This window comes from Microcaecilia unicolor, chromosome 4 (assembly GCF_901765095.1).
Source record: "Microcaecilia unicolor chromosome 4, aMicUni1.1, whole genome shotgun sequence".
In the NCBI taxonomy this organism is placed as follows: domain Eukaryota; kingdom Metazoa; phylum Chordata; class Amphibia; order Gymnophiona; family Siphonopidae; genus Microcaecilia; species Microcaecilia unicolor.
The window spans coordinates 294,502,777-294,518,063 of record NC_044034.1 but is presented as its reverse complement, the minus strand read 5'-3'; the positions used below and the strand labels follow the sequence as shown (position 1 = coordinate 294,518,063).

General features: G+C 42.5%; 1 long non-coding RNA gene across 1 annotated transcript in view; it reads right to left on the bottom strand.

Moving 5' to 3' along the window:
- LOC115469263 overlaps positions 1 to 15,287 on the bottom strand; it is a 57,598-nt gene that overhangs the window by 38,954 nt on the left and 3,357 nt on the right. The window lies entirely within an intron of this gene.

The window sequence follows — 15,287 nt, the reverse complement described above, 5'->3', positions numbered from 1 at the left end:
AGGACAGGCTGTATTTTCGAAAAAATGGACGTTTTTCAGCTGGGCGTTTGGTTTTTTTTAGCGATAATGTTATCAATAGAAATCAAACAAAATAAAACATGGAAAAGAAAATAAGATGATACCTTTTTTATTGGACATAACTTAATACATTTCTTGATTAGCTTTCAAAGGTCGCCCTTCTTCCTCAGATCATCTTATTTTCTTTTCCATGTTTTATTTTGTTTGATTTCTATTGATAACCTTAAGAGTGGACTAACACGGCTACCACACTCCTCTACTTTAGCGATAATGGAAACTAAAACGCCCAGCTCAAAAACGTCCTAATCTGAGCCATTTGATCATGGGAGGGGCCACGATTCGTAGTACACTCGCCCCCCTGACATGCTAGGACACCAACTGGGCACCCTAGAGGTCAGTGTAGTGGACTTCAGACAATGCTCCCACATGCATAGCACCCTTACCATGGATGCTGAGCCCCCAACCCCCCCCCAAAACCCACAACCCACAAATGTACAACTCTACCATAGCTCTTAGGGGTGAAGGGGGCACCTACATGTGGGTACAGTGGGTTTTGGAGGCCTCCCATTTACCAGCACAAGTGTTACAGGTAGGGGGGATGGGCCTGGGTCCACCTGGCTGAAGTGCACTGCAGTACCCACTAAAAGTGCTCCAGGGACCTGCTTACATGCAGGCCTCTAGGACTTGTTGCTGCTATATAACATTGGCACACCAGTTGACACCTGAAGACTAATCTCTCTGAAAACGTCCTTTATTGGAATATGCAGGGCCTTGCTGACACGGTAAGCGAGGTAAGCAATGCAGGGGGGCGCAGACGTCTAGAGGGCGCCACTCACTTGCAAAATCTTTTACCTGAAGTTGTGATTCTCCTCTCTCCCCTGCCTTTCCGCATCAGGAAGTGAAGGTAGCCCACCAGTGCTGAGACAGACACACTTCAAAGAGTACAACCAGCAGCTATTTATGGCCTTGGTGTGTGAACAACTTTCATTCAGGGTGAGCTGGAACAACATTCAAATGAAAGAGAACAGGTTTGGAGGCAGGTGTGCAAGTGAGACTGGGGAGAAATAAAAAAATAAATAGTGTAATTATCTGTAAGTGGTTCAAAGTTTTTGTTTTTTGAGCATGTACACTGAGAGGAGGGCATGACTGCAATGATGTGTACATAATTATCATAGCTACAGCTAGAATCCATTTAATTGGCTGAGGAAGTTTAGCTGACGTATAGTGTAGAATAGCTGGTAAGTAAAAATCTGATTGCTTTTTTTGTGTGTTTGTTTTTATATAAAACATTCTGCTTGGATAGGGAGAGTTTGTGATATTTGAAAATATTTGAAAATACATTTTGCTTTAATGAAATTGCTAAACTTTAGAGTCAGAGACTTATCAATGAGGGATACATACAGTGGAAAGGAAGCCCTGGAAACAGAGTTAAGAGGACAGATACCAGCAACAGAATCAGATACTGGGCCAGCATGATCAGAAAAAGAAAGTCACCAGCCAACAAAGGTAGAAAAAAATCGTGTTTGGAATATGTCCACTTTGAGAATTTACATCTGCTATCTTATTTTGCAATGTATAGCAGTCTCCAAGAGACTGGGCTCCCAGTGAGCCAGGGTCCGAGGTCAGACTGTGTAAATGAGATGAAGAGACCCCCCCCCCCCCCCCCCACTGTAACAAAGACAGGAACATGCATAATCAAAGCTTAGGTCTCTGCAGTTACAAGGGCTGGCCATTCCTAATTATGCTAATAGTTTTTAATAGGCTAAGTCCCACTGAAAAGCCTTTATAAAGGCAGTGCTTTCTCTGAGAGGCAGTGTTAAGAAACAGCAGGAATTGTGTTTATTTTTTAATACTGCTTTCCTGTGTAAGCTAATTTACAGTTTTCTAGTATATGCTTGACATTGAAGGGTGTGGTAGACCCTTTTGTCAGGTCTGGCTGGGCCTGTAGTTTTCAGTCTAAAGGAAAGACAGGTAGCAATGGAGAAACATCTAATGAAGAAGCGAGACGGGGAGGGGGGGGGGGCACCAACTGATAGTCTGCAGGGGGGCACCAGAGACCCTTGGCACGGCCCTGGGAATATGCATGCTTACTCACAGTTAACTGCAGATCAGAGGTTGTGCCCCACTGGCAATGAGTCTCCCTGGTACTGAGATTAGCAGTAGGTCAGAGCTGGAAGAATGGTGGACAATGCCCTCTTTCAGCCACATTCAAGGTAAGAACTAAGTTCTCTAACGTGGCTAACACGTGAAAGGGATCTAAAACTGGCTTACAAAAATGGTCACTACCTCATGGACTACCGGAAACAAAACAGGGCACACTCTGACCCAGTAAACAGGGGGAAAAGCACCATGGGAGTAGAGCCTACCAACTACCAACATCGTGAGCATTTGCCACAAGCTAGTGGAATCACGGAGCCCAATACCCTACACCCACCACAATGCATTGCTGATGTGACTCTGCAGTGTGCATAACAGAAAAGTTGTCACACTCACCCGAGAGCCACATCAGAACCAGGGAAAGGCTGTCACAGGATAGAATACATTCTGCTGTCATGGAGGTGGGTACGGCATTTGAGGCTGGCATAGAGGCTGGAAAAAAAGTTTTTAAAGTGGGTTTTTTTCGGTGGGAGGGGTTAGTGACCACTGGGGGAGTCCGGGGAGGTCATCCCTGATTCCCTCCAGTGATCATCTGGTCAGTTGGGGCACTTTTTTGGGACCTGTTCGTGAAAAAAAAGGTCCAAAAAAAGTGACCCAAAATCGCAGTCAAAATGCCTTTTTTTTCGATTATCAGCTAAAGACGCCCATCTCTCCTCGGCCAATAACCACGCCCTAGTTCCACCTTCACCACGCCTCCGACACGCCCCCATCAACTTTACCCGTTTCCGCGATAGATTGCGGTTGGAAACGCCCAAAATCGGCGTTCGATTATACTGATTTGGGCGCCCAGGGGAAAAAGACGCCCATCTCCCGATTTGGGTCGCAATATAGGCGTTTTTCTCTTTTGATTATAAGCAGGATAGAATCCCAGGGTATATTACTCATTACTCAAGAAAAGTAATATATTATATAGTTATTTCATTATATTTGCACAAAAGTAATTGTTACAGGGGTCCTTTTACTAAGCTGTGGTAAAAAGTGGACTGCGGTAGTGTAGGAGCATGTATTGGGCGCATGCAGGGCCAGTTTTTACCATGTCTACAAAAAAAGGCTTTTTAAAAAAATGGGATGGAAAATGGGCATGCAGTAAAACTGAAACCAATGTGCATCCAAAACTGGCCTGAGCCCTTAATGCCACCCATTAATCTAGCGGCAAGGGCACGCATGCCAACTGCTGATTACCACCAGAAATGACGTGCATGGGTGGAAATAAATAAATAAATCATCCAGGCATTATGGGTGCATGCCAAATCTAAAATTATCACCAGGGGGCATGGTAGCCTGGCAGTAGTCTCATTTAAGCCTGCGCTGCTTGCGCGTTGCACCTAACATGTCTTTGTAAAAGGGTCTCATGGTTACTTGTTACTTTTAGAAGTAATATACTACCAGTAACAGTGCTTTTTTTGTGCCAGTACGCAATGGTACGGCGTACCGGCACCTTTTTTTTTTGCTCCCCCCCGCCCCGTGAGTCCATGTCCCGCACGCAGTGCCAGCCCCCATTTCCGGCCGCTGCTGCTTCTCCTGTTGAGCAGCAGCGGCCGCTACACAAAGAAAAAGATTTTAAAAAAACTTCAAACCTGGCTGAAACGCGGCACTCCGGCACTGTAGACAGCCATTAGGCATTGGCTGTTGCCCCGCAGCCGCTCCTCCTCTTGCCTCTACGTCACTGCACTCCTCCGGGGTCTTCCTCCAGGGGCAGTGACGTAGAGGCAAGAGGAGGAGCGGCTGCAGGGCAACAGCCAATGCCTAATAGCTGTCTACAGTGCCGGGGTGCCGCGTTCAGCCAGGTTTCAATTTTTTTTTTTAAAAATCTTGTTTTTCTTTGTGTAGCGGCCGCTGCTGCTCAACAGGAGAAGCAGCAGCGGCCGGAAATAGGGGCTGGTGCCGCGTGCGTCGTGACTTCGCGGGAAACTTGGCAGGGAGAGGGAAACCAACAGAGGGAATGATTGGGGAGAGAGAAAGAGGGAAACAACAGAGGAAAGGATTGGGGAGAGAGAGAAAGAGGGAAAACAACAGAGGGAAGGATTGGGGAGAGAGAGAAAGAGGGAAACAACAGAGGAAGGATTGGGGAGAGAGAGAAAGAGGGAAACCAACAGAGGGAAGGATTGGGGAGAGAAAGAAAGAGGGAAACCAACAGAGGGAAGGATTGGGGAGAGAGAAAAAGAGGGAAACCAACAGAGGGAAGGATTGGGGAGAGAGAGAAAGAGGGAAAACAACAGAGGGAAGGATTGGGGAGAGAGAGAGAGAGGGAAAACAACAGAGGGAAGGATTGGGGAGAGAGAAAGAGGGAAAACAACAGAGGGAAGGATTGGGGAGAGAGAGAAAGAGGGAAAACAACAGAGGGAAGGATTGGGGAGAGAGAAAGAGGGAAACAACAGAGGGAAGGATTGGGGAGAGAGAGAAAGAGGGAAAACAACAGAGGGAAGGATTGGGGGGGAGAGAGAGAGGGAAACAGAGGGAAGGATTGGGGAGAGAGAGAAAGAGGGAAAACAACAGAGGAAAGGATTGGGAAGAGAGAAAGAGGGAAAACAACAGGGAAGGATTGGGGAGAGAGAGAAAGAGGGAAAACAACAGAGGGAAGGATTGGGGAGAGAGAGAGAGAGGGAAAACAACAAAGGAAAGGATTGGGGAGAGAGAGAAAGAGGGAAAACAACAGAGGGAAGGATTGGGGAGAGAGAGAGAGAGGGAAAACAACAAAGGAAAGGATTGGGGAGAGAGAGGGAAAACAACAGAGGGAAGGATTGGGGAGAGAGAGAAAGAGGGAAAACAACAGAGGGAAGGATTGGGGAGGAGAGAGGGGAAACAGATGGAAGGATGGGGAGAGAGAGGGAAAAACAGATGGAAGGATTGGGGAGAGAGGGGAAAAACAGATGGAAGGATGGGGAGGAGAGAGGGAAAAACACAGATGGAAGGATTGGGGAGAGGGAAAAACAGATGGAAGGATGGGGAAAGAGAGAGGGAAAACAGATGGAAGGATGGGGAGAGAGAGGGGGAAAAACTGATGGAAGGATGGGGAGAGAGAGGGAAAAACTGATGGAAGGATGGGGAGAGAGAGAGGGAAAACGGAACGATAGGGAGAGAAAGAGGGAAGACGCTGGATGGAAGAATGCAGAAAGAAATAGGGGAGACACTGGAAGGATGGGGAGAGAAAGCAGAGCTGCTGGATGGAAAAGGGGAATAGAGAAAGACTGGAGAATAAGAGGAAGGGGCATGGGGAGAACAAGGGTGAGGAAAAGATGAAAAGCCACAGGTAGATGAAGGAAATTAAAGAATGGATAGTAAGAATGAATTAAATCTGAACAGAGAGAGAGCCTGAAAAATATTGAAGAAAGCAAAGAAAAAGGAGACAAAAATGACAAATGGCACAGAAGAGTTAAGCGAAAACAAAGGAAAGGAGAATCACAGACTGGGACCAATATGGAAAGAAAAACAGTCACCAGACAACAAAGGTAGAAAAAAATCATTTTATTTTCATTTTAATATTTGTAATACTACTACTATTTAACATTTCTAGAGCGCTACAAAGTGTACGCAGCGCTGTACAAACACAGAAGAAAGACAGTCCCTGCTCAAAGAGCTTACAATCTAATAGACAAAAAGTAAAGCATTTAAATTTAAAATATTTAAGCAGTCAAGCACAAGAGAACAGTCACAGAAGGACAGAAGATGTTGAAGGGTGGTCAGTGTGATTAGGTGTAACTCTGGTTGGAGTAGTGGGAGAAGGTGATAGGAGATATACTATAGGATGTCATTCTGAGGCCAGGCTAAGTCTAAAGCAGGAGAAGGTATTCTCTGCAGCCTATCTGTGAGATGGAAAATGCTGTCTGAAGCTGCTGCTATAAGTTGTTAGTTTTCTCTCCTGAAAGAGATCCAAGCGACACCCACGAAGTTCAAACTGTCAGTGGGGAGGGTGAGGGGAGGAAATGGCAGTGCTTGATGAAAAAGAGAGCTCAGTTTGATAGGAGATATACTATAGGATGTCATTCTGAGGCCAGGCTAAGTCTAAAGCAGGAGAAGGTATTCTCTGCAGCCTATCTGTGAGATGGAAAATGCTCTCTGAAGCTGCTGCTATAAGTTGTTAGTTTTCTCTCCCTGAAAGAGATCCAAGCCACACCCACGAAGTTCAAACTGTCAGTGGGGAGGGTGAGGGGAGGAAATGGCAGTGCTTGATGAAAAAGAGAGCTCAGTTTGATAGGAGATATACTATAGGATGTCATTCTGAGGCCAGGCTTGTTGGAATGTAATTGTATTTTTACATGCATTGCCTGTCACCTATTATTTCTCTGTGATTACTCTGTGACCTCTGATGTGAATTACTTAGAGAGGTCACATAGCTATGCAACTTCCTGTGGGGGTCAGACACTGCACATGCAGCACATGGTGCACATGGAGCTCATGATCTCTCCTAACCTGAGAGGATCTATGGTGGTGTGAGCATCCATTACCATCTAAGCACATGGAAGGAGCTGATAATACAAATGTATAGTAATATGTATATATAAGCCTGTCTGATTATAATCTAACTACAAACTGTGAGTAAACAGATGTTTTGTTACTTCAACTTTAAAGTGACTCAGCAGTGAATTATTCAGGGGTGAATGAGAGAGAGATGAAGAAAGAAATTAACATTTCTAAAGCTGAAGCTGTGTGTACTAAAATCTGCTAATTATTTACTACAAATAATCCAACAAAAGGGTTATGGGCCCAGGGTCCAGGAATTGAAAAAGAAGAGAAATATTACCAGGCAGAAAAAAAGGCCACATTTTTCTCTTAAGTTTTAAAGGAAAGATTCAGTCTGTCTCTCTCTCTCCCCCCACACAGCAGACAGAAGGCTAAGAAAATGGCTGAGGGAAGAAATTCACCATTGTTCTATTCTCTCAAGGTGCCTAAATTAACTGAGTTTAATTATCAGAAGTGGGAACTAAGATTCATATGTCTCCTTCGAGCAAAAAGATTAGATATATGCTTAGACCAAGACAGAACAGCTGAAAATATGGCTGAATGGGACAATGCAAACTATTATGTGAAGTGCATGCTTTTGGAAGCTCTCTCAGAGAAACAAGCCATATTAGTGGAGGGAAAAGATACACCAAAGGACATTTTATATAAACTGAGAACTATGTATGCAACTACATATGCAAAGCAGCAACCAATTTGGTTAGCAGAGTTGAATGAAACCAAATTAAGGGATAAAAGTAAATGTAATGATCACATTATGTATCTTATGTCTTCATTTCAAAAGTTAGAACTTTCTGGAATTCCCATGTGTGATGCATTGAAAAGAGCATTTCTTTTTACCTCACTATCAAAGAAGTTTGATGTTTTTAGGTCTGTAAATGAGGCCATTGAAGGGCAATCTTTTGAACAGGCAACATCAAAACTAAGGCAGGAATGCATAATAAATGATTCTGAGGAGATGTGTTCTCAAAGCAAGTCAGAGAGAAATGAAACAAATTTCTTGGCAAAGAACAGAGGAAGGCGGAGCTATGGGAAAACTCCACCCAAGGGCAAGCTGATTTGCTACTCATGTGGAAAGGAGGGACATGTATCTAAATGGTGTAAGGAAACACAAAACACTCCCTCTAGCTCACCTAAGCCAATGGAACTAAAGAATTTTCAAACCAGGAAATGTATGAAGGACAAAGATAAACACAAGGGCTTTCTAATGGCAGAAAAATCTTTGACTATGGTAAATAATAATTCAAATGAAAGTACTTGGATTTGGATTCAGGGAGCACATGCCATTTAACCAATTGTAAGGATTTCTTTCAGGAAATGTGTCCAGAGGAAGGTATTCTTAAAACTGCAAACGCAGGGACTGCTAAGATCCAAGCAAAAGGTATTGGATTCTTAAAATGCAAAGTGTCTAATGAAGTTAAAGAAATTCCTGTAAGTGATGTCTTGTATATTCCCCAAGCAGTTTGCAATATGCTTAGTGTATCTACATTAGATAAGAAGGGATTTGTGATTCATTTTGAAAACAGTAAGTGCACAATCTCTAAAAATGATAAAGTGTATGCTGAAGCTTTTATGCATAATGATGTTTATAAACTGAGCATTTCAGGTGAAGCCTCACATATGGCGCAAGTAAGGAAGAATGATGGTAAATGTAGTCTGGAAATCTGGCACCGCCGCCTGGGACATCGTGATTCTAAGGTGATCCAGGATCTTTACAGTAAGCAACTAGCCACCGGCATTCAGATAAGTGCAGATGCTGGTAAAATGGAGAAATGCATAGACTGTGTTACTCAAAAAGGTGTGAGACCCTCATTTCCTGCATACACAGGAAATAGGAGTAATAAAGTGCTGGACTTAATACACAGTGACTTATGTGGACCGTTTAATATCCCATCATTGGGAAATAACAGATTTGTGCTAATATTCTTGGATGATTTCTCTAGATATTGTGTGGCCTATTTGCTGAAAGAGAAAAGTCAAGTCACAGACATGCTGAAGAAATACGTAGCCATGGTGAGCAATAAATTTGAAAGAAAACCAAAGGTTCTTCAGACCGACAATGGTGGTGAGTTCACTTCACAAAGCATGTGCACATTTCTGGAACAAGAAGGCATTCAGCATATCACAACAGTAGCTTATACACCAGAGCAAAATTCTGTTGCAGAGAGAAAATTTAGGTCACTTGTGGAAATGACCAGATGTATGCTGTCAGATAGCAATCTCCCTAAAAGACTATGGGGGGAAGCCATTCTCACAGCAGTGTACCTACAAAACAGAATGCCAACTAAAGGCGCTGAGCGCACACCACATGAGACATGGCATGGTAGGAAGCCAAACCTGTCACACATAAGAACATTTGGAAGTACAGCATATGCTCATGTACCAAAGCAAAGAAGGCATAAGCTGGATTCCACAACAGAAAGGGGCATTTTAGTTGGCTATGCTCCAGGACACAAAGGATATAGAATTTTGAATCTGAAAACTGGCATTGTTGGCATAAGACATGTTACATATTTTGATGAAAACAAAAGGGTTGATAAAGGCTGGATTATCCCAGATGAGCCTTATCATCCAGAATATGAAACTAGAACCATAATAGACATGCCAGTGTATATAAATGCCATACCAAGGCAGATGTCTGAAAGCAACTCACCTGTATCTAACGAGGAACAGGCAGAGGAAACAGACACAGAAAGGATCATTGAAGAAGACAGTACAGTTGGAGAAGGGGAATCAATTGGAGAAGAACTCTCAGATTTAGAGGATGCGGAAAGGTCAGACCAACCTGTTGTCAGACGCTCATCCAGGGAAAACAAAGGTGTTCCACCCCCAAGACTGTCTTACCTAACAAAGTCAGCAGAAGCTCAAGAGCCCTTAACATGGGATGAGATTGAGAAAATGCCAGCAGAAGAAGCTGCTGAATGGCATAAAGCTGCACAAGAAGAAATTGATGCATTGGATAAAAATAATACTTGGATTCTTACAAAATTACCTCCTGGCAAGAAAGCTATAGGATGCAAATGGGTATTCAAGTTAAAAAGGAATGCACAAGGAAAAGTGGAAAGGTATAAAGCCAGATTAGTGGCAAAGGGATATCTTCAAAAATATGGAGAAGATTTTGATGAAGTGTTTGCACCTGTAGTGAAACACACGACAATAAGAACACTTCTGAGCATTGCAGTCTCAAAAGGCATGCAAGTCAACCACATTGATGTGAAAACAGCGTTTCTTCACGGAGATATAACTGAAGACTTGTACATGGAACAACCAACAGGTTTCATAAATACAAAACAAAGACAGCTAGTGTGTAAATTAAACAAAGGTCTTTATGGATTAAAGCAAAGTGCAAAATGTTGGAACGAAAAATTGCATGAAATATTGACAAATTTAGGATTTAAGCAAGGTGAAGCAGATAAATGCTTGTACACTAGGTGCACAAATGGACAATATGCATACATTTTAGCTTTTGTTGATGATCTGCTCATTGCAAGCAAAAGTGAGCAAGAGTACAAGGACATTGTAAAATATTTAAACCTCAATGTTGAGATAAAAGAACTTGGTAATGTGTCATACTATCTTGGTATAGAAATTGAGAAACAAAATGATGGTTCTTATCTTCTAAGCCAGAAGCAGAAAATAAATGAGCTTATTGAAAGTTTAGGTATGCAAGATGCCCAAGTTGTAAGCACTCCCATGATCACTGATTTTCTGAAGGATGAAACAGTAAGAGAACCTTTACCAGATAACATCCAATATAGATCAGCCATAGGTAAGCTTTTATATCTAGCTACCACATACAGGGCTGATATAGCAAATGCAGTAGGAATTTTGAGCAGAAGGGTCAGCTCACCTACCAAATCAGATTGGACTGCAGTTAAAAGGATGGTAAGGTATTTAAAGGGTACCATTGATTGTAAATTAAAGATTTCAGCCAATAGTAATCCAAAACTAATATGTTACTGTGATTCAGATTGGGCAGGGGATCATTCTGATTATAAATCCACAAGTGGATATGTGTTTATGTATGGAAATGTACACATTTCATGGGCCAGTCATAAACAAAGTATTGTGAGTTTGTCTTCTACAGAAGCTGAATACGTGGCCGTATCGGAAGCGTGCAGAGAACTGATGTGGATTGAAAACTTTTGCTGGATTTCGGAATAGCTGAAAAGAGACCAATCCAGATAATGGAAGATAATCAGAGCTGCATCCGACTGTCACAGAATGACAAGGTTCAGTCACGCACCAAGCACATCGCAACGAAATACCACAACGTGCGAGAGTTGGCGAAAGAAGGGGTCATAAGTCTACACTATTGTCACACCAGTGAGATGACAGCTGACATCATGACCAAACCGTTACCCAGAGAACGTTTTGTGAATCTGCGTATAAAGCTTGGACTTTGTATGAATAAATAATTGCATGACAGTTATGCATGAGAAGGGGTTTGTTGGAATGTAATTGTATTTTTACATGCATTGCCTGTCACCTATTATTTCTCTGTGATTACTCTGTGACCTCTGATGTGAATTACTTAGAGAGGTCACATAGCTATGCAACTTCCTGTGGGGGTCAGACACTGCACATGCAGCACATGGTGCACATGGAGCTCATGATCTCTCCTAACCTGAGAGGATCTATGGTGGTGTGAGCATCCATTACCATCTAAGCACATGGAAGGAGCTGATAATACAAATGTATAGTAATATGTATATATAAGCCTGTCTGATTATAATCTAACTACAAACTGTGAGTAAACAGATGTTTTGTTACTTCAACTTTAAAGTGACTCAGCAGTGAATTATTCAGGGGTGAATGAGAGAGAGATGAAGAAAGAAATTAACATTTCTAAAGCTGAAGCTGTGTGTACTAAAATCTGCTAATTATTTACTACAAATAATCCAACAAGGCTAAGTCTAAAGCAGGAGAAGGTATTCTCTGCAGCCTATCTGTGAGATGGAAAATGCTCTCTGAAGCTGCTGCTATAAGTTGTTAGTTTTCTCTCCAATTTGAGAATTTACATTGGCTGTCTTATTTTGCACTGGGTATACTGGAGCTGTAAGAGCTTACAGAGATTATTTATAATGAAAAAAAATCACGTTATTTTTTTCTCCTATAGTACTGTAATATTTTCAATGATGTGTGTTTATCTGCGCCATGGCTGGTATAGGGGGTGTGGTTAATGTGGGTGTGGCTATCATAGGGGTGGAGCCATACGTGGTGACCCCGCCCATAATGAGTACCGGCACCTTTTTTTCTACAAAAAAAGCACTGACCAGTAATATATTGTTACTAATATATTACTGCCCAACACTGAGTAGTAGATGCTCTTTGGGGGTGTGGTGAGAGGGTCTGTTCTGGGGGGTTGGAATGTCACTTCAGAAAGGTCAGACTGTTCCAGGGGAATGGGGGATCTCCTTGGGGGAAAGGAGTGGTGGGGTGGCTATTTGGGGGGGAGGGGCTTTGTTTAGGGGAATCTTTGTTGGTGGGGTTTCAGGAATGAGCAAGACAACTAGAAATCTACCAGCCCCTTTACGATGGAACCTGGGATCATCAGGCCATGCATTAGTGGCTCAATGCTTATAGGGAGGAAAAGTAATGCCAGCTCAAAGCTGGTGTTATTTTCCATGAATAACACAGCTTATGAAGTTAAACACAAGCTGTGCTGTTTGATTTTCATAATAATGAGGTGTTTTGCATGTATTTCCATGATTTTCATCTCATTAATATCTCAAATTGCGCTGCCAAAACGTGCTTTAAGGGCAAATAAAGCATGATTTTACTATTTAATGTTTGTTAAAATGTCAACAATCTTGCACTATTCCCTTAACACATTTTAGTAACTTAATCCACTCTTGGCTTACCTTGCTCCACTTGTGGACATGTGGTCCTGCTATGCTTATGAAATTGGAACTACAAGTTCATAGATGCAATGTGGCAGAGCCAGGACTGGATGAGCCTTATGACATGGAACCAGATGGTCATTTTAGACAAGGAGGATTGTTTTTGCTGTTTGTTCCTTACAGGACTCCAAGTATTCTTTTTCATTTTTTTTTGTTTTCTTCAAATAAATATAGAAGACATAATTTAAATTTTGGGGGGATGGGGAGAAAAAAAAATCTATTGGAGTGCACTGATGGAAGTGACTAATAGGGAAGAAAGTGTGTCTGCAAGTTAAAAATTAGTAAGGAAAAGATTGTAAAAAACAATTTAAAAAGTGAAAAAATATTTTCTCTTGTAAAAAAAGCAGCTATGGGGATGGCCAAGTGGACAGAGGTGTGTCTTCCATTTTTTCAAATGTCCAGTCAGAGGAAAAAGCCAAAACAAAAACTCAAGAAAAATGGACATACACAATTTTGAGTCAAATTAAGCAAAAGAAAAAAGTGCTGCAAAAACCAAAACAGGAAAACATGAACAATACATATTATTAAACTGGAAGTCTTAAATAATAATATTGGGGTTTGTTGCCCTCCTTCCCTGCAGTGACTTATTATGCATCTGGTATGTAAAACTTCACTTAAAGACCCAAGTTCACATTCTAACACTCATGGTGGGGCATCCCAAGCCTGTTTCTAGACATTTAAGCTAGAGGGTGGGAGTGACAAAAGGAAACAGGGGATTTCGGAAAGTCACCCCCAGAATAAACATGATGGCAGAGGGAAAGGTCATGTAAATATAAAAAAAACACCCAAACTCACTAAGCACATGAAAAGCTATGTGCACAAATGCTCTTAGTCTAAGTAAAAAGGTTCAAGACTTGCAAGCCCTGATGTTTGAAGAAAACATGGATATTGTTGCTATTATAGCGACGTGGTTCAACGATTCTCATGAATGGGATGTGACCGACTGTACGGGGCTATAATCTTTTTAGGAAGGATAGAGAGGGCCGAAGAGGTAGACGAGTGGCTCTGTATGTGAGAGAGAATATCAGAGGGGCTGAAATGCGAGGAACCTGGGGAAAAGAAGAACCTTTATGGATTGTCCTGGAAAGAGAAGACGGAACCTGTATCCACACAGAAGTTATCTACAGACCTCCTGCAAAAATGGAGAAGTTAGACAAGGATCTGATAGAAGATATTCAAAAGATTGGTTTGAAAGGGGAGGTGCTACTGTTTGGAGATTTCAATTTGTCAGACGTGGATTGGAACATCCCGTCTGCGGAATCGGAAAGAAGTAGGGAGATTGTGGATGCCTGTCCAAGTGCCTTGCTCAGACAAATGGTGACGGAACCCATGAGGGAAGGGTTGATGCTGGATCTAGTGCTCACTAATGGAGGTAGTATTTCCGATAACCGGGTGGGTGCCCACCTATTTAATAGTGATCATCACACCGTATGGTTTGATATAAGGGCAAAGGTGGAGTGCGGACGCACAAAACTCAAAGTACTGGATTTCAGATGTACTGATTTTGATAAAATGGGGGAATACCTGAAGAAGGAGCTGTTGGCGTGGGAAGGTGTAGGAGAAGTGGAAAAACAGTGGTCCAAGCTAAAGGCTGCTATAAATATGGCGACTGATCTTTTTGTGAGGAAAGTAAACAAAAACAAGAGAAGCAGGAAGCCTATATGGTTCCCCAAACAAGTAGCTGAAAAAGTAAGAGCAAAAGAGGCTTTGTTCAAGAAATACAAAAGAACTCAACGAGATGATCACGGAAAAGATTATCGGATTAAACTCAAAGAAGCAAAGAGGGAAATACGGCTAGTGAAAGCGCGAGCAGAAGAAAAAATAGCTAAAGATGTAAAGAGAGGTGACAAGACTTTTTTCAGATATATTGGAGAAAGGAGAAGAGATAGGAATGGAATTGCGAGACTGAAAGATAATGAGAATGGCTATGTGGAGAGTGATGAAGATAAAGCGAACGTGCTAAACAATTATTTCTCTTCGGTGTTCACGGAAGAAAATCCTGGAGAAGGACCGTGGTTGGCTGCCGAGGGAACGTCTGGGAACGGAGTGGATACTGCGCCATTTACGGAAGAAAGAGTTTATAAGCAGCTGGAGAATCTGAAGGTGAACAAAGCTATGGGGATGGATGGGATACATCCCAGGATACTGAAGGAGCTCAGAGAGGTCCTGGCGGGACCTCTTAAAGATTTATTTAATAGATCTTTAGAGACGGGAGAGGTTCCGCGAGCTTGGAGACGAGTGGATGTGGTCCCTCTTCACAAAAGTGGAGACAGGGAAGAAGTGGGAAAATACAGACCGGTAAGTCTCACGTCGGTGGTAGGAAAAATAATGGAGTCGCTGCTGAAAGAAAGAATAGTTAACTTTCTAGAAACCGATGGGTTACAGGACCTGAGGCAACATGGCTTTACCAAAGGAAAATCCTGCCAAACGAATCTTATTGACTTTTTTGACTGGGTGACCAAATAACCGGATGAGGGACATGCACTAGATGTAATCTACTTGGACTTCAGCAAAGCCTTTGATACGGTCCCCCACAGAAGACTCGTGAATAAACTGAAAGGGTTGAACTTAGGACCAAAAGTGGTGAACTGGATAAGAAACTGGTTGACCGACAGGTGGCAGAGGGTGGTGTTAAATGGAATCCGCTTGGAGGAAAGGAAGGTGAGCAGTGGAGTTCCTCAGGGGTCGGTGCTGGGGCCTATTCTGTTTAATATATTTGTGGGAGATATTGCTGAAGAGTTGGAAGGAAAG